Source organism: Tympanuchus pallidicinctus, unplaced genomic scaffold (genome assembly GCF_026119805.1).
Source record: "Tympanuchus pallidicinctus isolate F22 unplaced genomic scaffold, pur_lepc_1.0 scaffold26, whole genome shotgun sequence".
NCBI classification, from domain to species: Eukaryota; Metazoa; Chordata; class Aves; order Galliformes; family Phasianidae; genus Tympanuchus; species Tympanuchus pallidicinctus.
In genome coordinates this window covers 2879273-2901864 of record NW_026294743.1, presented here as the reverse complement: position 1 = coordinate 2901864, position 22592 = coordinate 2879273, and the positions used below count along the sequence as shown (strand labels likewise).

The following is a 22592-nucleotide window of genomic DNA, read 5'->3' as shown; positions in this document are numbered from 1 at the left end:
TTCATTCCCTATGTAGTTCATTGATAGTCACCTGGGAGCCTTTACTTAGCCGAAATAGTGTCTGCATCGAAAAGCATCCTTTTGTATATGAAAGCTTAGGTACTTTTCCCATCTCTAACAGATGCTTTAACAGAAGGCATTTGTTATCGCAAACCTTTCTTTATGGTATTATAAAGCATATGAGAAATAGAAGAAATTCGAGGGATTATTACCGAGAGACTTCTGACCAGAAATGTCGGATTGGTTAGGAGAGGGAGGCAAATGCCTGAAAGAAGTATAAGAACAAGATTAAAAAAAGCATAAATGAAATAAATTGAACCGTTTGATTGCCTCTGGAACTCTCGTGATTTTGGAACAAGTGTTTTACAGTGAAAGTGGAGAGGACTAATACAAATGCAAACATTTGTTTTTCACTGGGGAATTTTTATTTCTTTCTGTGACTTTGCTTACATGTCCCTTGTCTGTCATGCTTTTACTAGCTTTGGTCTCTGCTGTAAAAACAGGATTTTTAATGTACATCTTTTTGCAAAAGTTTTATTAGTACTGCAAAGGCATCAAGTGTAAACTTATCCCTCAATATCATTTTTCAGTTGAGTGCTGGGAGGCCATCATCCAGCCTTCTGTGCTATGAGGAGGTTTGCAGTCTGATTTAATGGGAATATTGAGTTCTAATAGGATGGTGCCTCTCTAGGGAATGGCTTATCAAACTGCACACCACAAATACACACAGCACTCCTCCTGGGCACTTGCAGTCCTATTCCTTTTTTCAGACACATGCCTCTTGATTTGTGCTTTGTTATATTTTTCTGTTCCATCTAGTTTTGTAATGAGTTGCACAGGGAGAAAAGAAACAATTGTTTTGTCATTTCAGGAAGCACTGAAGTAGAGTTAAAAAATAAAAACCATTGGTATCTAATTGCCCTGAAGATACTTCCTGCAAGGGCTTTGCAAGTGCAAGATTATACACGTCCTTAAGGGTGAGCTGCTGGCACCTATATTGATAACAGACAAGTCTTTTGCTCTGATGTGTCTTCACCAATGTATTTTATAGAACGGTGACCAGATCAAAGTTTGTGTTCACAGTATTTATAATGCTTGACAAACACAGTTTGTATTAATGTTATCTTGGTAAAGTAGGATAGGAAACATGTTATTTGAGATATGAGGAAGCAGGAGTTGTACCAGGAAGCTTCTATTATTTGAAGCTCCTAAGAAAGGTTGGTTTTCACAGAGCCTTTCTTTTTACTCATTTTGCAAGTCACTTTTCACATATGCACGACTGTATTAATTATGTGTAACATACATGGATTAGTCATGATTTGTAATTAGGACATGACTTGGGATGCCCAAGAGGTTCTTACTTTCATGCTGATTTCATAAATAGTTATGGTCAAGTCAAGTTGATCTTAATCAAATGTATCAGTGTGACTGGTGACTTTAATCAATGTCAAAATAGAAAAGTGTTGCCCTTTAAGGATAGCTTTCTGCAGGGTGCTAAGGAAGCTCCCAGTTTCTAGTGATGCTAATTTCAGTCTTGAGGTGAAAAATATTGCACGTAGAGCTGGGTGTACATTATTCACTGTGATTTACAAATACTTTTTTGAACTTAAGATCTGTCATTTCTAGAAAGAATTATGTCCACATTTAAATTAGATTTGTAGGGGAATTGGAATTAGACTTTGCAGTTTTTTTGTTTGCCAGGTGAAGCCTATCTACTGAATTGCATATCACAGCATCCGAACTGCAGGATTTCTTGCTTTGTTTTGTTTAAAACAACCAGCTTATCCTATGGCATTTAAAATGTGTTTTTGTAGAGCCTAGTAAAGCAAACACTTCAACCACTTAGTAGTTATCATGAGTAATTAACTCTTAACACACTTTCTTAAGAAAAATGTGGTATCTTGTTACTGTTCTACTGGAATGTGTAAATATAACCAAGGCAGAAGTTGGTCATGAGCACCCCGAGTGTAAATAACACAGAATTGAGATAGACTGCAACGGAAAAGGAAGATTACTTTCCTTTCCTTTGCCATTATAATAGGTAGGTAGGTAGCATTTCTGCTTCAACGTGTGGAGAAATATGATAATGTGACTTCCTTGCATTTAAAGGGTTTGTACCAAAGATGTGTCCAAAGTGGATAGAACTTTGTTATAATCAAAAGGTATTTGTCTCCTGAGTTCTCAGAAGCAATTGCCTTTTCTGGGAGATGACTTCCATTTGACTTAACCAGAACAGAATTATTATTTTGCTAACTTAGTGAAAACTCCGTAGGAATGGGAAGTTATATTTCTACATTATTCTTCTGATAATGTGTCCCCTTTTAGCAGATGTTAGTCAGACAACAAGAAGAGAGGGGTTATGACCAAGTGATACAAATATCAATGACAGCTTTCAAGCCCTGGGATGCTGTCTTGCTAAGAGCTATGCTGCGTAGTCCAAGAAAGCAGTGATCTGATATGCATTTCAGTCTTGCACTTCTTATTGGATCAGGGTGTCACCTCCTCAACAAGGTCAGCCCAATATTTGAAGAAGCTTTAAAGAGGGAGAGAAGACAATACTCCTGTCCTGGGAGGGGAGGTAAGAGAAGTAGAGGGAAAGGCAGCTGACTGGAGAGAGTAAATGGCAATATGCTTGTATAGTAAGCTCAAACTTGGGTATAGCATTACTCATAGAAAAAGCTTTTGCTTTCAAGGGACTGGATTCAGGGGAAATGGTGATGAGAGATCAAATGTGATGTTAAAATGGTAAGGACAACACTCTGTTGCATTTCTGCCTGTAATGATAGCAAGTGCTCATCTTGGTTGGAAATAGGAGAGAGGCTCCCCTGTACAGGGATGCAAGCCGGCCAGGAATACTGTCTGGCCTCTCCTCTGCACTTACTCTTTGCCATTCTCTTACCCTTCCTTCCCTACTGCAAAATTTCCTTCTTTCTAGCAGCCCCCTCAGGGTGGCAGGAAAGGAGGAGTGGGGAGAGACCAAGTGTAGTTGGCACTGAGCCATATTATGTCCTTGCAGTGGTGCAAACAGATTAGGAGGAAATGGCTTCCTCCCTCCCTGTGCTCTTCTGTCTCCAGGCTCAAGGTAAGTCAAGGTGTTGCTGTGCTTGAGGCCCAGCAGTGCTGCTGCTTGCAAGATCCTAGACTCTCTGGTTTAGGTAGGCAAGGAGCTGTGAAGAGTAAGGCTGTAGGGCAAGAGGCAGTTGTCTCAGGAGGTGTCTTTGCAAGCAGAAGATGCAGGTATTAGGGAAATGAGTGGAAGGCCCTTCAGGCAGCACTTTGATGAGGCTCTGAGGAGCTCAGAGAACCTGCTGGAGGTGCAAGGGGCCCCTGCTGCAACACAAGGTGTGGAGTCTGATCAGCTTTGCCTGCGTGGAGTCTATGCATACTTTGTTATATACTTTCTGATCCAAGTCTTTGCATGTAAAAGAGGGGAAGTTTCACTCAGAGGGTTGGGAGACCTTGGTTTGGGCGAACAAGAAAGGAAATCTGCAAATAAGCAGGAACAGAACAAAGGAAAATGACAAAAGCTCTGATGATGTATATGATATTTATGAAGAGCAATCACAAGATGGAAAAAGTTCCCAAAGCTGAGCTTGTTGTCATCAAACTGTTGCATCAGCAATGAACTCATTAGGCCGTTTCGGGAAGCAACGCTGGAGGTCAAGCTAGCTTAACTGAAAAAGTGGTATAGTTTCATGGCTGGCTAGGGATGCAAGAAACAATTTTGCATGTCTTTAGTTTTCATAAAAATGAAGTTTGGTCATCTTAAAATAATTTGAAATAAAACCTTTTGTTTAAGGAATGCCTTTGTGCGACCTGCTGTCCAAAAATAGCGAAGACTTTACTACAAGTTTGTGCCTTTCTGATGTACATTGTAGTTAAAAAATACTGGTCTTTGTGTGGTAGATCAGTGAACAAATGTACCTTTTTAGAGTAGCCCACCAGACTTTATTTGAAATAGATCGAATGGCCCACATGCCTCAGTGGGCAACTATGGTTTGGAAGCAACAATCAGTGGCTGGAGTTGAGGAATACTTCACACAAAGTGTTTTGTTAAATCCACGTAATTTCATGAATCTGAATTCTCTGTGGTTTGGATACTAAATTACACTTTGCTAGTGGCTATGTTAGAATATTTGCAAGTTCCTCAGAATCCTTCCTTACAGATAGCAGCTTCTCTTGAATTTGTAATTTTTCTTTCATCATCGCTAATCTCTTGCTAATACTGTTTTTCCTATTGACTTATTGCTGGTATCTATTTCTAAGCTGCAAATGCAAAAGCAGGATTCAGAGGATTATTCTTCTAGTAGGAGGGGAAGCAAATAGTTTTCTAGTCTTCTAGTTTGAGGGAAGCTAATAGACAGGAGAGAGAGGCAGACTTTTTAAGCTAAAGGAGTGGAGATTTAGGTCAGATGTTAGGGGTAAGGATTTTTCTTAGAGGATAATAGGTGGCAAACCTGCTTATGGCAAGGGGTTGGAATAGATGACGTTTAAGGTCTCTTCCAGCCTGAGCCATTCTGTGATACTGGTATTTAAACCTGTGGAATCTATCGATCTTTAGACAGGTTGGTGTAGACTTTCATAAAGGATGATTTGTAAGAACCTGTTAGCTAGCTTCAATGTAATTATCTCATACCATGAATGCACTATTGCCTTGTCAGTATTAGAAGCTTAGACTGTGTTAGATTTCACTAACATATTTAGGTATAAATTCACTGCTGGCTTTATTACACTGAAAGTAAAATTTGACCAGAGCAAACTGCATAAAGGAAAATGGGTTATCTTAAACTGTAACTATCTCTGTGTAGTGAGAGCTAATGATTGAAAACTGTCCATTTCCATCGCTGTTTCAACCGTCTGTTCTGCTTCCACTTTGGAATCTTTTCTGATATATCCTGCATGCTCTAGCTGCTCTTTTTGTTCAGCTTACTTCTCTGGTGAAAGACTAGGCACCTCTTTTTTTTTTTTTTTTTTTTTCCTGGATCACTTGGCTCCTGAATTAGTGATTTGGGCTGGCTCAGGGAACGGGTCTGACAAGCTTCGAGGACAGAAGCAGGTACATAGTTCTGTCACACTGAGGAGCAGTAGCGAGCTGTGAGCTGCTAGGTCCTCTGACTCCATCTTGTGTGTCTTTGTGTCCTCAAGTGTTGCAAACACTACCTGAAAGGTCTAGCAAAGCCAAGCTGTTACGACAGCGGTCAGAGATATTGGTCTGGTGACCAGAGGGAGGTTGACCATACTCCTTGAAGCTTCACTTGAGAATTAAGTCTTGCTCGCATGAGTCATGAAAAGGCAGCTTGTCTAGGTGTCTTGGTTTGCCTTGAATGTGTTTCAAATTCCTCTATACTACTTTCTTTGTAGGCACGGAGAAGTGAGACATTGCTCAGAGGTAATTGAGCAGATCTCTGACTTTCTTTTCCCTACTGCTGAAATAGTTAACGGTGTTGACATGCAGATTATCCTTACTGTACTTTTAATAAAGAACAGAAATTCTCTTCTGAATGAATGAGTGCAGTTCACCCAAGAAACCATTGAACAGACACTCCAGGACTTGCTCTTAGCTACTTGCATGGTTAAATACATGCCTCACCTTTCCTTATCAGATGAGGAACTCTATTTCATCATCACAAAGATGATCATTTTCACAAGGCCAGCAAAAGTTTGTGAGGTAACTGAGAATTTCACCTGACATTTGCTGTCAAAACTGCTGGCCAACTCATTGTCAGAGTGCTCTGTCACATTTGGTAAGTACAGATCAGCGCTATGTAGTATCTGCCACTGTCCATATTTCACCTGGGCTGTATGCAGGCTGTTTGGACAAAGCAGATTTACTGTCTACACAGCTCCCATACTTTCTAATTGTGTTTGTCAGCCCTGCGGCCCTGACAAAGATGACAACAGTAATGGGAAAGAATCTCTGACACTTATTTGCAACTTTTGTACCTATCCCAGTTGGAGGAACAACTACCTGCCTTTGGGCTCCTGTAGTACTTCTGAAGCCAGTTTAACTGGTTTGGATGTGGCGTGGTCTGCTCTACAAAGCCAATAACGCCTAGGGCAACCAGGACAGCCTGTTAGGCTTGTTGGTAGTGTAGAGGGTGCTTCACTGTTGCTCAGCACCTTTTCTTTTCTCTGTTGGATGATTGTCTTGAGATGGTCGCAACTGATTCAGATGCCATTGATTGTTTTGAGACAGGCTAAGTCTGGGCTTGTTTTAAAACTTGTTTGTTTTAAAATACAAAATGGCGGCGTAAAGAAGATAAATGGAAAATTTCTGTTTCTTAGAGCTATCTACAGTTATTGACTGTAATACGGACATGAAGTTGCTCATTGTCTGGCACAATGGGGGAAGAAGCTCAAGGATGAGGATATACCACCAGGCAAGTGAAAAGAGCAGTGGGAAGCTCTGTATGCAAAATGCTTGTAATCTGTTTAACCGTGGCCACCATCATGTAAGCATATCACATTATTTGTCTGCCTTTGTTGTGAGCTACTGAAGGGAATTAAGTGTCTTTAGGTTCTTTTCCCTTCCAGATGACATTTCAGCTTGGTATGTCCTCTATTCGCTGTCCTAGCACAACGGTGCATGGTGATACAATGGAAGGGGTGCTGTAAGTGGAACACAGAGAGGTCTGTGTAAAATGTCTGACTGTAAAATGCCAATACTACTGCTGGCACTACAGCCTGAAGTACTAACTCCCCAAAATAGAAGGGGCCGGCTGGAGTATCTTTGTCTGAGTCTAGTTATCCACTTTACAGTGTATACCTACAAGCTGGAAAAACTGAAGGGACAGGAAGCAGCAACATGAAGTTAGGACAAACAGGAGACAGATGCTGGGAGTTCCTGCAGCTGGCAACATCTGCATGGGGAATCACAGCCTTGGATTTCTTGTGAGTTGATAAATAATTTACAGGGTCACAGAATGGCCGGGGTGGGAAGAGACCTCAAGGATCATGAATCTCCAACCCCCCTGCCACACGCAGGGCCACCAACCTCCCCATTTAATGCTAGTCCAGGCTGACCAGGGTCCCATTCTACATGGCCTTGAACACCTCCAGGGACGGGGCATCCACAGCCTCTCTGGGCAGCCTGTTCCAATACCTCACCACTCTCTCTGTAAAGAATTTCCCCCTGACATCCAAAAATTTATGTGTGGACTTGAACAGTAATTCAACACAAATGACGTTGTAGGTGTAATGATATTTTGAATCAAAACAAACCAGTTGAAAATTTAAATCAATAACAAGAGCTTAAAGCTATAATTCAGGAGAGGAGTAGTACTGGTGTAATGGTCGGAGTTTTTGAAATGCAGATCAGTGAACCTCTTTAAAGGGCATTTGTTGGGCTTCCTGTGAAATTATATGTGGCACTTGAAATGGAGCTTTAATGTGAAATGTGTATCAGCATATTCTTAACTGTGGGTATGTGAATTGCTCATTACAGTCTTGCTCACCTATGGCTGAAATGAGACATAGGATGTAGTTACACAACACTGAGAGCTGACATAAGCTTGCACTGCTGTCAAAACAGTGCAAGAGTGCAGTTAGTTGGTCAGGCTGAGCCAAACTAACAGGTCACTTACTGCAAGTGGCTGGCATTTCTGTGTGTCCCTGCGACCGGCCTCCCTGCTGCTGGCCATGTGCTGCCTTTACTCCTCTTGCACTTGGCTCTATTTTTCTGATCCTTCAGCAGGCCACTTCAGCATCTGTGCAGTTAAACTATGACAACAATTAAACAGTGGTTTAATGAGCTGGCCTAGCCCTCTGCCAGGTCATTTTGAGTCCGAGGAAGAAAGGCCTGTCTCCTCACCTAGAGGAGGGAGGGTGTATATCTGATGTTTCTGGCATCAGCAAGCCTTTAGGTTTGCTTAGCTGCATCTTCTGCTTGTACCCAGGGCTAACCCTGCTGCAGACTCGCCTGTTTTTGTTTTTTGTTTCTCCACCACGTCTTTCCTTATGCCGGCACTTGTGCATCCAGTTGATGAGCTATTTAGAGGGTCGAAGCCAAACCAGCATAAGCAGTTCAGCTTTAAACAAGATCAGCATTACAGATGAGTGCAAAGTGGACAGCAAATAGATGGGTGTGGGAGTGGAGGGAAAGACCAGGTTGGTTTTTTTGTTTGCTTTTTTTTTTTTTTTTCTTTTTACCAGTGGCAGTGACTGCATGAGGTGCTAGTGAAAGTACATCCCTGGAGGCCTGGTGCTGTGGTTGAACCCTGGAGAATGAGAGGTACTGAGTTTCCAGAGTGTGTTTGCATGATGCTCAGGAGTTTTTCTGTTTCACATTTAGTTCACTGACTTCTTCTGAAGGCTAACTTGACCCAGTTGTCCATCTCAGGCCATCCTGGATTTCTGCTCCTATTAAAAACACTGTGATTTAGTAAGGAGTGTGTAAATGAATCATCTTGTCAAGCAAGAAAAAAAATACACCGGCTTTGGCTTTTTGAAATGCATCTAACCTGTTTTGTTGCTAGGTAAGTTTTAAAACATAACCACTGTTATTACTGCTGAGATGAACACAATATGATGCCAAAAGCTAAACTGGATTCATTGTAGATTTTGCTTTTTTAAATTCCAGTTACCCAGGCTGTTTTCAGTTTCAAATCATCACAAAACAACCAGATTTAACTGCTCAAGAAATGCTGGATTTACTTGAAAGAACTTTGTAGATATTAAGAGGTTGTTGGATGTGTTTAAACATTGGCTGTAACCACTGAAATTCTAAAGCTTGAAGTTTTTGATTACGTGGGGCTAAGGAGCACAGAGGAAAAAATGGGAAGTCTGGATTGCTGATGTGAACGTAGCCCATGCACAGTCTTGAGCTGAGTGCGCAATCACACTTGCTTAAAAAATAACACTGATAAGCCACCCCACGAAGTGGTGCAATTACATGCCTCAGGAGGCAGCAGAGGCCAGGAATGAAGTGATGGGGTTGGGAAGAAGGATGAGATAAGGACCAGGGCCCTGAAAGAAACTTCTGGCTGTGACCCGAGGGGATGTACTGGTTGAATGCAGCCAAAAAGGGGGAATGAGGGTTGGTGACATGAAGGGTGAGAGTAGAAGCACTGATTCACTCAGCCTGCTACCAAGACATCTGTTTAGAGAGACCTCCCATGAGCTACAGCCTTATTTACAAGTATTTAGGTTAACTACTCGCTTGCTGATGGGAGGGAACCCTTGCTTTGCCATATTACGACTTCTTTTGGTGAAAAGTTCACAAGAAAAATGAAAACTACTGTAGCTTTTTCTTTTGTTATATTTTCTATATTTCCTCTGATACTGGAAATTACATTTTATCCACCCTTTATAATGCCTTTTCATTTTTGGATTATAGTAGCATTTAGTTGGCTGCTGTTGGCCAGGTAGCATTGTTTTAATGTGAAAATACTTTTTCATACTTGGTGCTAAAGTAAGTTCAGCTTCTGCTGCTGTTCCTGCAGAACGTTTAAATTTGCACTGTATACGCATATGTGACAGCATCTCCATTATTTTTGGGAGGGAACAAAAAGAATGGTCAAGAAAAATGATGAAGAAAATTTATTTGAAAATATAAATTCAGTTTAGATTTTTTTTTTTTTTTCTCCAGTATTTACGCTTTCTACTTCCTTTGCTCTCGGAAAGCTGCTACATTAATTTCAAATTTACCCGTGGAGTCATAGACCAGATGAATTCGCAGTAATTCAGAGACTTTCTTTATGAGAGTCAAAAGATATCACCCAAATGAGATGCAAGAATCTAAGTCTATGAAACTTTGACCCAAGTAAGCCCAACTCCTGAGGTTGTAGGTGCCCCCTCCGTAGAAGCGTCCAAGGCCAGGCTGGATGGAGCTGTGAGCACAATGGTCTAGAGGAAGGTGTCCCTGCCTATGATATGCCTCCCTGCCTGTTCCCATGCAGAACCTCATCTGTTCAGGAACTGCTCTTCCCAAACTTCTACCAGAACCATTCTGGACCCAAATAATTGGTGCGCAACTGAGTCCATCATTGTTTCTGAGCCACAGTCTAATTGATCAGACCATTTAAAGAAATCTTATTTCTGTAGCCCTTTCTTTTGCATCAGTGCTGATGTTGGTCTGAGCTGTTTCATTATGCTAATCCAGAAGGAAAAAAAATTCAGTAGAAAATAGCTTTCTGTAAGAATAAGAATATCTCTATTTCTTACAACTCTGCTTTGGTTTAGCTCATTGCTACAGAGGCTTCTCTGCTCTTCTTTCTATATGAAAATGTTTGCTTGCTGTGAGGAGCAAATGCTGTTGGTGGCTATGCAGAGAGAATCGAGTGGATTTCTGTCACCTTGCCTGATGACTATAAACTTAAGTCGACTCCTTTGTTTATGTCTACATAAGCGTACACAATTGTTTGATTTTTGATTGCGTATTTATGACCTTGAATCTTTTAGTATATTAAAAATGTATCACCCTGCATTTTTTTTTTTTTGAACCCAAAATGCAGTTTGATACTAAGGGGACATAAAAGAATTGCAAAACTGTTAGGAATTAAAAGCTTAGATATTCAAAATGAGGGCAAAAACATTTTTGCCTGAGTGGCTTTTGTTGTTGTTTGTTTTTAATAAAAGCGTGGAACGTAATTTAGAACTCCCATGTTTTGCAATCATGGAGCAACAACTTACAAATACCCCTCTGACACCATAAGATTCAAAGCCATATTATTCAAGACTGTTGCTGTTTAGGGATTTTAGTACTTTGTGTCACACATGCTGCTGAAATAAGAGTATGTTACACCTCTGCAATTTCATCACCTTGTCATTTAGACTGGACCGTAACATAACCTGAGATGATGCAGGCAGGGGAAATACAACATACCACTCATTTAACTAACTTGCATGCTACGTACTGAAAAATGTTGTTATTCCTGTTGAATAACTCTGTCATGCCCATTTCTATTAAGGCTTCACTGTTTAGTCTTTGAAAGTCACTAGTGATGTTGAAAATCATGGAGAATCATGAATATGTTGTATGAGATGAACTGTGAGAGTCTCTCTGACCTCTTACAATCTGTTCCTACTCTGTTGTTTTAGCTCACACATAGTGTTGTAAGGCAATGAATATGAAAGTTTATTCGTTTTGCTCATCCCAGAAGTATGAAGTTTCATACATGTATGCCAAACTTATTGTCTCATGTGCTGTAGTTCTGTCTACCCATGTTTGGAAGTTTCAGAGAGCTCATCAGAGGAGAGCAGATATAGATTTTCCATTACACAATGGAGCAGGCACAGAGCTGGACAAACTTACACCTGTGCCCCTTTGCAATATCTTGATTAGTAGGAAGACCTCAAGTCATTTAAGGAGTGTTGTAAATGTATGTCATGTCCCTTTATGCTAAATTTTTGTATTTCCATCTCTGATTTAGTTGACAGATGTGAAAAAAAGCATATGAAGCTAGATAACTCCCTAGCAACTACACAGCTGCAGATGTTGAAGAGAGCAAGTTGTTTTGGCTAAGGTCACTGTTAATTTATACTCGAGATGTTCCTTCCAGACGTGCTGTTTTTGATGATACAATATATCTTACTGTTATTTTTGGGTTGATCCTTCCCACATTGATCAAGCTGTTTCCCTGTCTGTGGCCTCTTCTAGCATGAAATTGCGAAGTATACAGATCCCAGTGTTTGCTTTTCCTGGGTGAGAGAAATAGTCTTAATGCACAGACATGCAAAACTAGTTTAAAAAAACAAGTCTTTAGACAGCAAAATTTAAAGGGTTTACAATATTATACGTCTCAGATGGTCTGGAGGAAGCTTTTTCTCTCCCTTCATATTGTTAGTTCTGCTTGTGAAGGCAAGACGATCTTTGGGTTTTTTCAACAGAAAAAAAAATATTTGGTTTCTGTTGTCACTGGCCAAACGCTGAATTTTTGTGTCACTTTCCTCTCCTCGACCTGTTTGAAACTCTTAGCGAATTCCTACTGTGCTGCGACCCCAGGTTTGGCAGAACCACAAGTTCAACCCTGTACTATAAACAGTGTAAAATACAGTGCTGCTTTATAGTCAATTGGAATTAGCTAGTGGTCATTTTTTGTAGAGGGGAGCCTAATGCTTAAAAATTTGAGGTGGATTTGGTAACCGTGCCGTTTTAAAAGCTGTTTAAAAACTATAAACCATCCTTATTTTAGCTTAGACAACTACCTTTTCTATAAAGGAGGAAATGTTACTTTTTGTAGTACGTTTAAAAAAATTTAGGTTAGCCATGGTCATTCGAAAGTCGTAAGGCCTCTTCTGGCATCCTTCAGAGTTCAGTAAGAGTCTTCCCGCTTTTTTTTTTTCGGATATCACTGGATGATGGTAAAAATCCAATACCACACTTCTGAAGGGTAGGTTTCAAAGATGAGATGACACTGCTGCCTTTTTGTTATGAGCTGGCCAACAAAGTTACAGAGCTGTTTTAACCTGTCACCAGTGCTTAACTTTTCAACAGTTCATACTAGGTTCAGCTCAGCACGTGTTAATGAAGCTGCAGGTCAACTCAAAGCACAAGTTGGAGCAGATCGTGATCTGTGCAAAATATATGGCATAGATGTAGCTGTGGAAGATTGCACTACATTGCACGTTTGAAAATGCCAAATGAATCTAGCTGTTGAGGAACAGTATCTCAGCAAATGAGCTTGTTTGACCTATGGAGTAGAGCAAGGGGAATTTGTGCGGACAGGAATTGATTCAGGGTCAGAAAAGAACCAAAAGAAATGCGATAACACATTGAAGGATGTAACAATGTTTCTAATGCTATTGTTCTCCCTAGTATTATTTTGTACGAATGAATTATGTTACAGGAAAACGATTTGTCTTGGATACTTATTTGGTATTTGTGTAAGTAAGAAGTGTTTGTTCAGGGCTAAACCCTAATTGACAACTTCTTGAATGTGATATTGCAAGTTTAACAACATGCAACAAGAGAAATTTAAAGGAACTTAGAAGGAGCTCTTCTGTTATTACCTATATTCTCCTGTATTAATATTGTTTTATGTATTCAAACTAATTCTGATGTTATGTGATCAGTGAGGTTAAGTTTTATCCTTTCTCTAGTAAGCAGACTGGGCTATATCTAAATACTGCAGAAGTGACCAAAGCAGGACTTTGGCAGTTATTTGTGAATGCAGCATACATAATGTGGGACTTGCTTCATCCAAGTTTGAGCCCAAAAGCTCTGTATGACGGTGCAGAGCTCCCCTTTGACTGTGTGTGGGCCTCTCCCTTGTAGCTGGGCAGTTCCTCTACTGCAGCTGTAAAGGGGTGAAAGACCATTTGAAGCTGCATCAAAGGAAGACCTCCAGCCAGCCAAGAGATTTTGCATCTTAAGAATAGCAGCAACAGTGGCATCTCTTGCTCAGCTTCCCACTGAGAAATATTTTTGCTTATTCGTGAGGACTCCCATTTGTGTGAATGGGGGGTAGGCACCTTACTTGCAGCTCTGAGTAAATACTTCTGAAGTGGAAAGAGTTTTTAGAGGTGTGCCAAAGCCTCAGCATTTTCCACCTGGATATTCCAGGGCAGTTCTCTGGCTGAAGTTCTAATATTTGACAGCAGTTGTTGTTCCACACCAAGGCACCAAGAATAAACACAATAGCATAGTTATTTGTTGCTGCATTACAAGGTCAACAGGTGTGAGCTGGCTCTGCCTGCGAGGCAGGCAGAAGCATAGCAGAAGTAGAAAGCTCTGCTCAAGTGTGGTGGATATCAAGCGTGTTGTGAGATGATATCCATGCTAGAGCTGACCTGCTGCTTTGAGAATATAGGCAGGTTAAACATGGAAGTGTTTACATCTGTGTTGAGTCTGTCCTAACTCTTCCCTCACGTGATGCAAAAATATTACATTCCTCTCTGGGGAATCTCAGTATTGGCCCATGATTATGACTTGTTTCACAACACAGTACTGTGGTGTTTGTACCTGGTTTGGGATATAGCTGTTTTATTTCTGCTACTTACTGGTGTTGCCTGCAGGTTTTCCTCCCTGTGCTCAAAGTTTCAATGTTTGTATGTTAGGCAATGCCATGTAATTTTTTTCCTTATTGCTTACTACTCGTACTACGAATCTTAAAAGAAAAAGGCCACAGGCAAAAACACGTGTCAGGAAAAGACATTGCTTTTGCGAAACTCGCATTCTAGAGGCAGAATATGAGTAGCCTGTTATGTTTTATAATTCAGGGAGGCTGTGACTGGGATACTGGCTTTAGTATGGACGCGGCCCTTTGCAGTCTGTGGATTTTGTTGGTTAAAAGAATTTTTTGCTACTAAATATACTTTGAAGATGCTCCCTAGATCCTCCTCAATTACTGCTAGCATAACTGCTGCTTATTCCAGTGATTGTATTCTATTCTTAGAGGTGTTACTTTGTCAGTATCCACTGCTTCTTAAAATCACTCATTTATTGCCTACAGTGTACATGTAATACCCATCTCTAGCAATTTGCAGATGATCTCCCAGAAATGTTGCCAAAATTCCGAGAAGGCTTTGGGATGGTCCCCTTCACTTGCTGGATATAGTGTTCAGTGGTGTACCATTTCATGCATGCCTGCCATGTTTTTTCAATTGTGCACCTGCTGTGGCAAGAAACCAGCAGTGGAACCACAGCTGTCTTCATGAGAAAGTGCAGACTGAACCAGCCAAGCAGAGATCCAGAAGCAGGCGTTCCAATCGCTGTATTTTGAAGATGCCAGGTCTTAACTTTCAGCTCCCTAACACTGAACTGCAGCATGCCATGGATCTCATGCCAGAAATAAGGTTGCCTGTCATAGTACAGACATGTCTTTCATGTTTGAAATTATGTCGAAGGAAGAACAGGAGATAAGACAGATGTTGGCAGTGGGAGAGAGGAGAAGGGAATTTCTACGTTTATTAGTCATGCTGTTGAAGAAAGAAGATTTTATCACATCTATCCTGCTGAAAGCAGAGCTCTGGGTTCACAAGACCTGCTGGTAACAGCGTGCATCTGTGTCTACTCTCTTAGGTGCTAATACCAAAAAGGTGATCCCACTTTCGTTACAACAAAGAGGAGGAAGGTTTTTGTTGGGGGGTGTTTGCTGTATGCATGCCCATGTAGGTATGACTGATAGATGAAAATGAAGCTATTATTTGACCCTACCTTTCAGTAGATTTGACTAGAAGGGAGCATAGCTTCAATTAAGCAGAAATAGGAGGAAGATCTGTAAGGCACAGTGTGCTGGGTCCAGTTGATGAAGAGCCCAAGTCCTCCTGGCTGCCCAGTGCTTGGTAAATGTGTACCTGGTCATTAAAGGACTTACCATGAATGAAATAAAGAGTAACGATGCAAATAGAATTACAGCACTCCTACTATGGCAAAGCCTTTAATGGCAAACATTTGAATTATTTAATAATAGGTCTTGTTGTTTTTCTGGTCAGAGGAGCACGGTCTCTTTAAAAACCTTGGCCTCCTTTCCAAAATGTTGTTGCTGAACCATGCCCCACCCCCACATAAGCAACACCTGCATACCTGCAGGGTACTTTCTTCTTGATAGCTTGTATACCTTGATAATATATGTTGCTTGAGTGGTCTCAGTTAGTGCAGTGTTGCCATCAATTGTTAGAGCATTGCTCTAACATTTACCAGATTCCCAGTGATGTAATAACTTGCTCTGCTTCTAAGAGTCTTTTTGCTGCATTTGCGATCTTGGTAACCACTGTGTTGATGAGTTTTAAAACAAAATGAGACTCCGCCTCAGCCAGGAATGTATGCAAGGAATAGCAGATCCTAGCAAGAAAAGCTAGGAGAGCTTTTGTGCTGTGAGAGCTGCGTGCAACAGCCATCTCAGCAAACTGCTGGTGTTTCAGAGTGGTTCTGCAGTGCTGACTGACTGCTTAGGACACATGTTCAGCTGGGTCAGGGGTCTACGCCATTGCTTTGAATGTAGAGAAATGCCTAATGTGTTCAGTAATCCTCAAGGAGCAGATCCTCTGTGGGCTGAGGAAATCTGATGGATTTTAAGGAGGAATGAGGCATCTGGAAATGATATAATATTCAAGGCTTCCAGAAGTCTTTTTTTTGCCAGGCTGTATGTGCTGTGCATCCTTCTAAGAAGGAATAGTTAACTTGCAGAAAGACTGCAGAGGGTAATGTTCATTGTCTCTTGACACGTGTTACTGAAGTTACAAGAGGGACTAGAGTGGTTTTCTAACCACTTGGTTAGAAAACTGAGCCCGTTCTCTAACAAACTGAAGGCTACTTTTAGATGTTTCTTTCTCTCCTTGCTAGTGCGGAAGCGCTGTGACTTGAGCATCAGCACTGTTCTATGCTGAGAGTTTTCTGCCTCTGGGAAGGCTCAGCAGGATGGAACAGGTGTCCTCCAATGGATCCTCTGACACACTCAACATGCAAGCAGTATATTGGCAGATTAAGGCCACGTTTCTCCGGTTCAGTGGAGGAACGGGGATCTAAAGGCCATCACATCTTCACACACTTCAAATAGAAATGGAGCAAGTTAGGTACTGTTTGGTGATGATGAAAAAGAATGATTGAAGTCTTCATCATACAGGAAGGAGGAAAAGAGAGAACAATGTTAGGGGACAGACCAAAGAAGTGAATACATACAGGAAAAAATAATCCCAGTGTAGAACGGTATAGGCTGCAGAAAGAGGCAGGGCAGAAAAACGTGAGGCTTGCTGGGTTAGGCCAGCAGGACATAGAGGGATTGGCAGAGAAACTGCAAAGGCATGTGCCTGCCCACCAGAAGGAGCTGCACAAATAGCAGCTGGGGAGGAGCTGCTCTTGCCATGTTTTACAGGATCAAAGAGCAAGTGCAATGTTCCTTTGTATGGTGTATATTTATGTAGTGTGTAACGCAATGCAATTCTGGTCCTGATTACTAATAAAAGATAGCATAGACACAATTAAAAAGCATCTCATACAGACCCAAGTAGAAGAGATGAGACAAGGCTTGGCAAACCACTGGCTGACCTAGTCTGTCGCTCCTTATTTTGTTTCTGTTTATTCATCATAGAGCTAATTAGTAGTATATTACAGGACTGAGGTCATTAAGACTTAGGCTTCTTTGCATCTTCTCCAGCTAATTTTAAAACTAACTGAAAGTGCTTTGGTAGCCAAAGCTGCTGTATTCCACCCCCAACCCCCTTGCCTTTTGTTTTGGCATTTGCACGTGGTCACTGCCTTTGGCAGGGCTTCCTTTCAGTGTAGTGCAATGGCTGGAGACTTCCCAGAGTAGGTGCGTTTCTTTCCTTTTTCTTGTACTGCTGTCCTGGAGCAGCTGGGAGCAGCATGCAGGTTCTGCCCCATGCGCCTCAAATCAAAAGGTTCTCTCTTGGTGTGCGCAGACTGGGAACAGAGGTGCACTGCAGGAAACTTCAAGGATGACAGACAGTACTGGAAAATCAAATCAGCTCTGGAGAGAGAAACACACAGCGTTTGGCTGGGTCTGCACTGATAACAAGCATTTTCAATCACTAGATCATGAAAACTGCACCACGCAGGGATAATTGTTTCTTATAAATGGCACTGCAGTAACTAGGAGGCCAGCGATCTGTACTTAACATGATTATGTACCACAAATCCAAGATAAGGCAGGCATTGCTTCTTTTCACTTTTGTCAAAGTTGAAAGAATGGAAAAATCATAACAAAGCAAGTATAAAAAATGCAAAGGCTTTTCAGCTTAAAAATTCCAGAAATTAATTATTTTACAGGCTGATACAGCCAAACAGTATGAAGAACAGAAGGTTTGTAAAATCACTTTGGTCTTAGCAACCCCTCTGTGGGCGGTGTTATACTGTGTAGGAGATAGGAACCTGACTGCTTGGAATCCCCTGGACGTTTTCCTCTTGAGCTATTGGTGCTATTTGGTACCCTGGCTAAACTTCAGGCTGGTTAGTTATGTTCTGACTAGTTAGTTCCCCAGGAAGCATAGTTGTCACTATCTTTAATGAGTTTGAGATAAAACTTAGTATGCTGTGTTAGAGCACGACAGTTATATGTAAAATTCTCTATGTGTGTTGTGTTCTGCAGGCGAAGATAAGGATTGGAACCAAAGAGATTCAAACCAACATGCAGATGAACACACATTGGATCAGAATCTGGGGAAATGAGTAGAGGTAACAGCTGACTACTTCAGTGGTGTGAATTAGCAGAAATGTGAGTGTAAAGAGAAAAGAAAGTATCTGTAGAAGAATGTGTTATATGTCCTATGTCATCTGCTTTTTTTTTTTTTTTTGCATATGGAAAATTCTCATGATGTTTTGAGACTTAAACCAACTTACATTTCTGGCTTTTGGTGTCCTAGTACTGAAAAACTTTAAAATAGGATTTTGAAAAAAGAAGGCTGGCAGGTTATACCAGGATCAAAGAAACCAAGCAATCTTCCTTTCTCTATTACATTGCCTCTGAAAATGCCATGCCCTCAAGCAAAACCAAGGATGATTTTTTTAATTAATCACAAGGCATGACTGTAATTTTATTTCTCATCTGAGAAATGAGAAATCTGCTCCCAGCAGCACAGTGACTCTCAAATATGACCAACCAGAACTAGATTGGGGTATCAGACATCTGTGAAGTTAGCTGAGAATTGGAACAGTGCATTAGCAGTGCAGTTGTCATCCAAATCCTATGTCAGAATCCTAAACTGTTTCTTAAGCTATCTGTGTTTTCCCTGGAGTGTATCTTATCTGTGCACTGACACGCTGACCAAGTTTGACATATTCTGTTAAAGATTTGATGAGATCACAGTGCAAGACTGTCTAACTGCAGGCCATAAATTGTTGCACTCCTCCATCTGGTTACTCTCTGACAGGCATATGCTTTGCTTAATCGGGGTGATATACTCTCTATCATTGCCATCTTCTAGGTGCTGAAAGCCTTAGGAGCATGAACAACTGAACTGTAGGGGTGTCACATGCTGTGTGACAGTGCTTTGCAGAAGCTGGACCAGCTGTGCATTGTGGCCCATCTCTGATTACAGGTTTCCAGTTAGAATAAGGCAACGTTGCTATCTCTTGCTATTTGCAGTTACTGGGGGAGACTTCCTTGTGGTTACATCCATATTGAACGTTTGATCCTTGTCTGTAGAAGTGATATTTTTCTGCACTCGGATAAAATGCTTCATACTGAAATCTAATTGTCTGAAGACCATTAGTCTCTTTGGCTGTGGAACTTAGAATACTGCTTTCTGAAGCGTTGGTGAGCCGTGTGGTCTTTTCCTCTGACATCGGCACAATCTCTGGATATGCTCGGCACGGTTCAGGCCTAAGGGCTATGAGGGCTGCTCCAAAGATAACACCTCCTATTTTGTCATGCCGGCCCGTGGCATTAGAGGCAGTAGAGGTTGAACTTACCTGCCAATATCCCTTTACACATTGTTGCCATGTGACAGGCAGCAGCAGAGGGGCAGTCTGACAAATGATGTCTGCTGTAGAAGTGCATGTAAAGCAAGGACTTGTCACTGAATTCTTCTGGGCAGAAAAACTGGCACCTATTGACATTCATGGACACTTGCTGAATGTGTACAAAGGATGGACAAAGGATGTTGGCACTGTGAGGCAGTGGGTAGTGCATTTCAGCAGTGGTGACAGCAGTGTGAAAGACAAGCCATGTTCTGGGTGGCCGTGCGTGTTTTCAGCAGCATGGTGTGCAGACCGCTGTTCATTGCTGACAAAAATGCACAGCTAATGGTGGTGACTATATTGAAACATATTGTTTTGTGGCTGAGAATTTGCCCTATCGAGTAGTGTTAACATGTTCTTTGTATCTGTTGTAGTTTCTATTAAATAAATAGGAGGCATTACTTTTGCAGCAACCTACGTATATTATTTGTGGGCTAAGATCATTGTTTGCCATTCACGTTACCTACACTGAGACTGCATGGATTTTATGTATTCAGAACTTCATCAAATATTAATTATCCTAGGTGTGTGCTTCAGGCAGAATACGTGTAGAAAATGTCAGCACAAATGTTCAAGTATTTCTGAAAACAAGATAAAGAAATGAACAAATAGATTTGCCAGGGCTGAAAACGTTAGAGAACATTTTTCTTTTTTTTGTTCTGAGAGGCTGTCACAGTCCTGTACACTTGGGAAAATATATCAATTTGACAGGGAAAGGAAAGATGATTCTTGTGTCAGGAGATGAACAAAGCTGCAAATCAGCCTCATTTTAGTCTCAGTTTTACAACTAGGTATTGCCAAAACCCTTTCTGTAATGGTTAGCTGCAGCGACGGGTCTTTTGGAAAGAAGGTGCGTAAGCAGTCAAGGATTGGTGTCGGCACATCTCAGCTGAGTACTTCAGATAATGTCAACAGCATAGATTCTGATAGGTCCTAACTTTCAAGAGCCTAGTTTAGCAGTTTTTGGATTATAATAAGGATTTATAGATGAGGTTTGTGCAATAGTATATGAAATGATTAGAGGGTTGCTTTTAAATCTACTCAACCTGTTTGTCTAAAATTTGGCTGTTTTTGGTCTATCAAGGAAAGAAAGAGTTGAACATTGGTCACAACACCTTTGTCATGTGGGCAGTGTTTTTTAACAGCTTGCGTGACTGCCAGGACATCTTGAGCCTACGATGTCTTGGGATGACTAATTAATTACTAATTTACCTACTCTCCAGAGCTTAGTTACTTCCATATCTCACATAAATGAAAACTCTGGAACTGGAGAATACACAGAAGAACAAGGCATGGGAACGCATGCATACCCTGTGCTCAGCTGCATCAGCTTCTTTATTTGAGCGTAAGGAAGCATTCTGAAGAGTTACTTTTTTTTGACGGGTATCGTTATGATTCTTTGGCATCTTTTGTTTGTGAACAGTGGAAGGGCAATAGGTTTTGTTTTATTTCTGTTTTGTTTTTTTTGCTTCTTACCATTTAATGCAGGGCCCGATATATGCCTTTTCTAATGTGCAGCAATCTCACCAGCTCATTCAATTCCTTGGTCCTATCTCTCTTTTTCTTTTTTATTCACCAGGGAGCCCAGTTTAACTTAGCTCTTCAACCCCATGTGTGCTGTTGTACTCAAAATGAAAGAGTTTTTCCTTGCTTAAAAAGAAGTTCACTGTATCTATTAGAGTTTCATAAGCATTTAAATTGGCTGAAGCCATTCACCCTTTCACCCACCATACTCCTGCTCCTGTACAGGGTCAGCGCAAGGATTTGGACAACCACACAGTGAACCATATCAGGGAACTGATTCAAATTAAAAATGAACTTGGCCCTGAAACATTTGTTTCTCCCAACCAGGCCAGTTCCCTAGGCCTGTTCTGTTTGCAGCTGCACCAGCAATTGTGCCAGCACAAGGGAGGTGGGTAACACAGGGCTAGGGATGAGCAGCTCTTGTGGAAGAGAAAGGGTGGGACTGTTTTACTGCTGGCTTACGCAGCCAGAAGTAACACAAATTAGAGTTTCACTGGTTCAGGAAAAAAAATGATAGGAAGGTTTTGAATTCCTCAAGATTTATACTAAGTACTGTTTATATGGGGAATAAAAATGGGGCATGAGAGCTTTTTCTTCTATGTTTTTAATCAGTTATGATGTTCTTAGTGTGGAATGAGCTCATTATTTCGGGTATAAAGGAGATAGATCTCTGTATCCAGTTACCATGATCTGCTGAGCCAGTCTCATCTCAAGGTCCCTTTAGTTCACAGGCAGTAGGGTAACAAGCTATGACACACAGCTGCTCCTGCAGCACCAGGTTTTAGTGTACTGCTTTAGTGTATGGTGTAACCAAGTGACCAAGCAGTGAGAGCCCAGAACCACCAAGCCTCCTTTTCATTTCTTTTCTGGTAGTGTTATTGGCTTTAATTTTGTATCTGCCACCTGCCTGAGTAAATTTTAATGTATCATTCTGTGGTGTTTTTTTTACAGCAAGATGTAACTGGGACAAGGCTGTAAGAACTTGAAAATAGTAATTAAAATAGGAGATAAGATTACCCTTAGTGGTATCTTTCAAGAAGCCAATAATAGGGCAAGGTTATTCCAGTTATGTAAATCTTTTTAAGCTGAGTGACTAAAGGGAAATTTAATTTTAGAAGAACCAGCAAAGCTTGATTACATGGGGTCCACTATCTCTTACTAAAATGAAAGCCAGGAGAAAGTGAGTCTACCTTCAGAAGCTTCTGAATAGTGCCAGAAAAGATACAAAGAGAAAATTTCACTCCCTTGAAAGTACAGCAGTGGTGCAGCATAGTGGGCAGGAACTCTGTGCTCAGCTGTAGTCAGAGCAGAGTGCAACCCAATATTCCCCCCCTTTTTTTTTACCAGTGATATGGTATTGCTGGAGCAAAGTCCTTACATTAGAGTCCACAGAGAAAACAACCAGTAAAGGAGATAAGGGAGTGCCATGCTTAGCACTTTTTCTCTGCCCGAACCTCTCAGGTTCATAACTTTTAATAAGGATCTTGGCAGCTTTACCCACGTACATTAATCTCAGGCAAGTCATGAATTTTGGTCTGAATCCCATCATCTCATGGGGGGAAAAATGAATGACTTCTCAATCTGATCAAAGACCTTTTTGGCATCTGCAAATAGATTGAATGCGGAAGTCTTATTTAATGCAACAAAGGAAAATACAAATAATAATGTTGTAAAATTATCAGTTCCACATTTATTTTATATAAAACCCACTTGA

At 41.0% G+C, this 22592-nt stretch overlaps 1 protein-coding gene across 2 annotated transcripts in view; it reads left to right on the top strand.

Annotated features, from left to right (window-relative positions):
* SMAD1 (SMAD family member 1) overlaps positions 1–22592 on the top strand; it is a 105433-nt gene that overhangs the window by 31788 nt on the left and 51053 nt on the right. For both annotated transcript variants that reach the window (XM_052690120.1, XM_052690118.1), the window contains one exon: positions 17985–18070. The gene's annotated coding sequence lies outside the window, so the exon portion shown is untranslated. The remainder of the gene's footprint in view (positions 1–17984; positions 18071–22592) is intronic.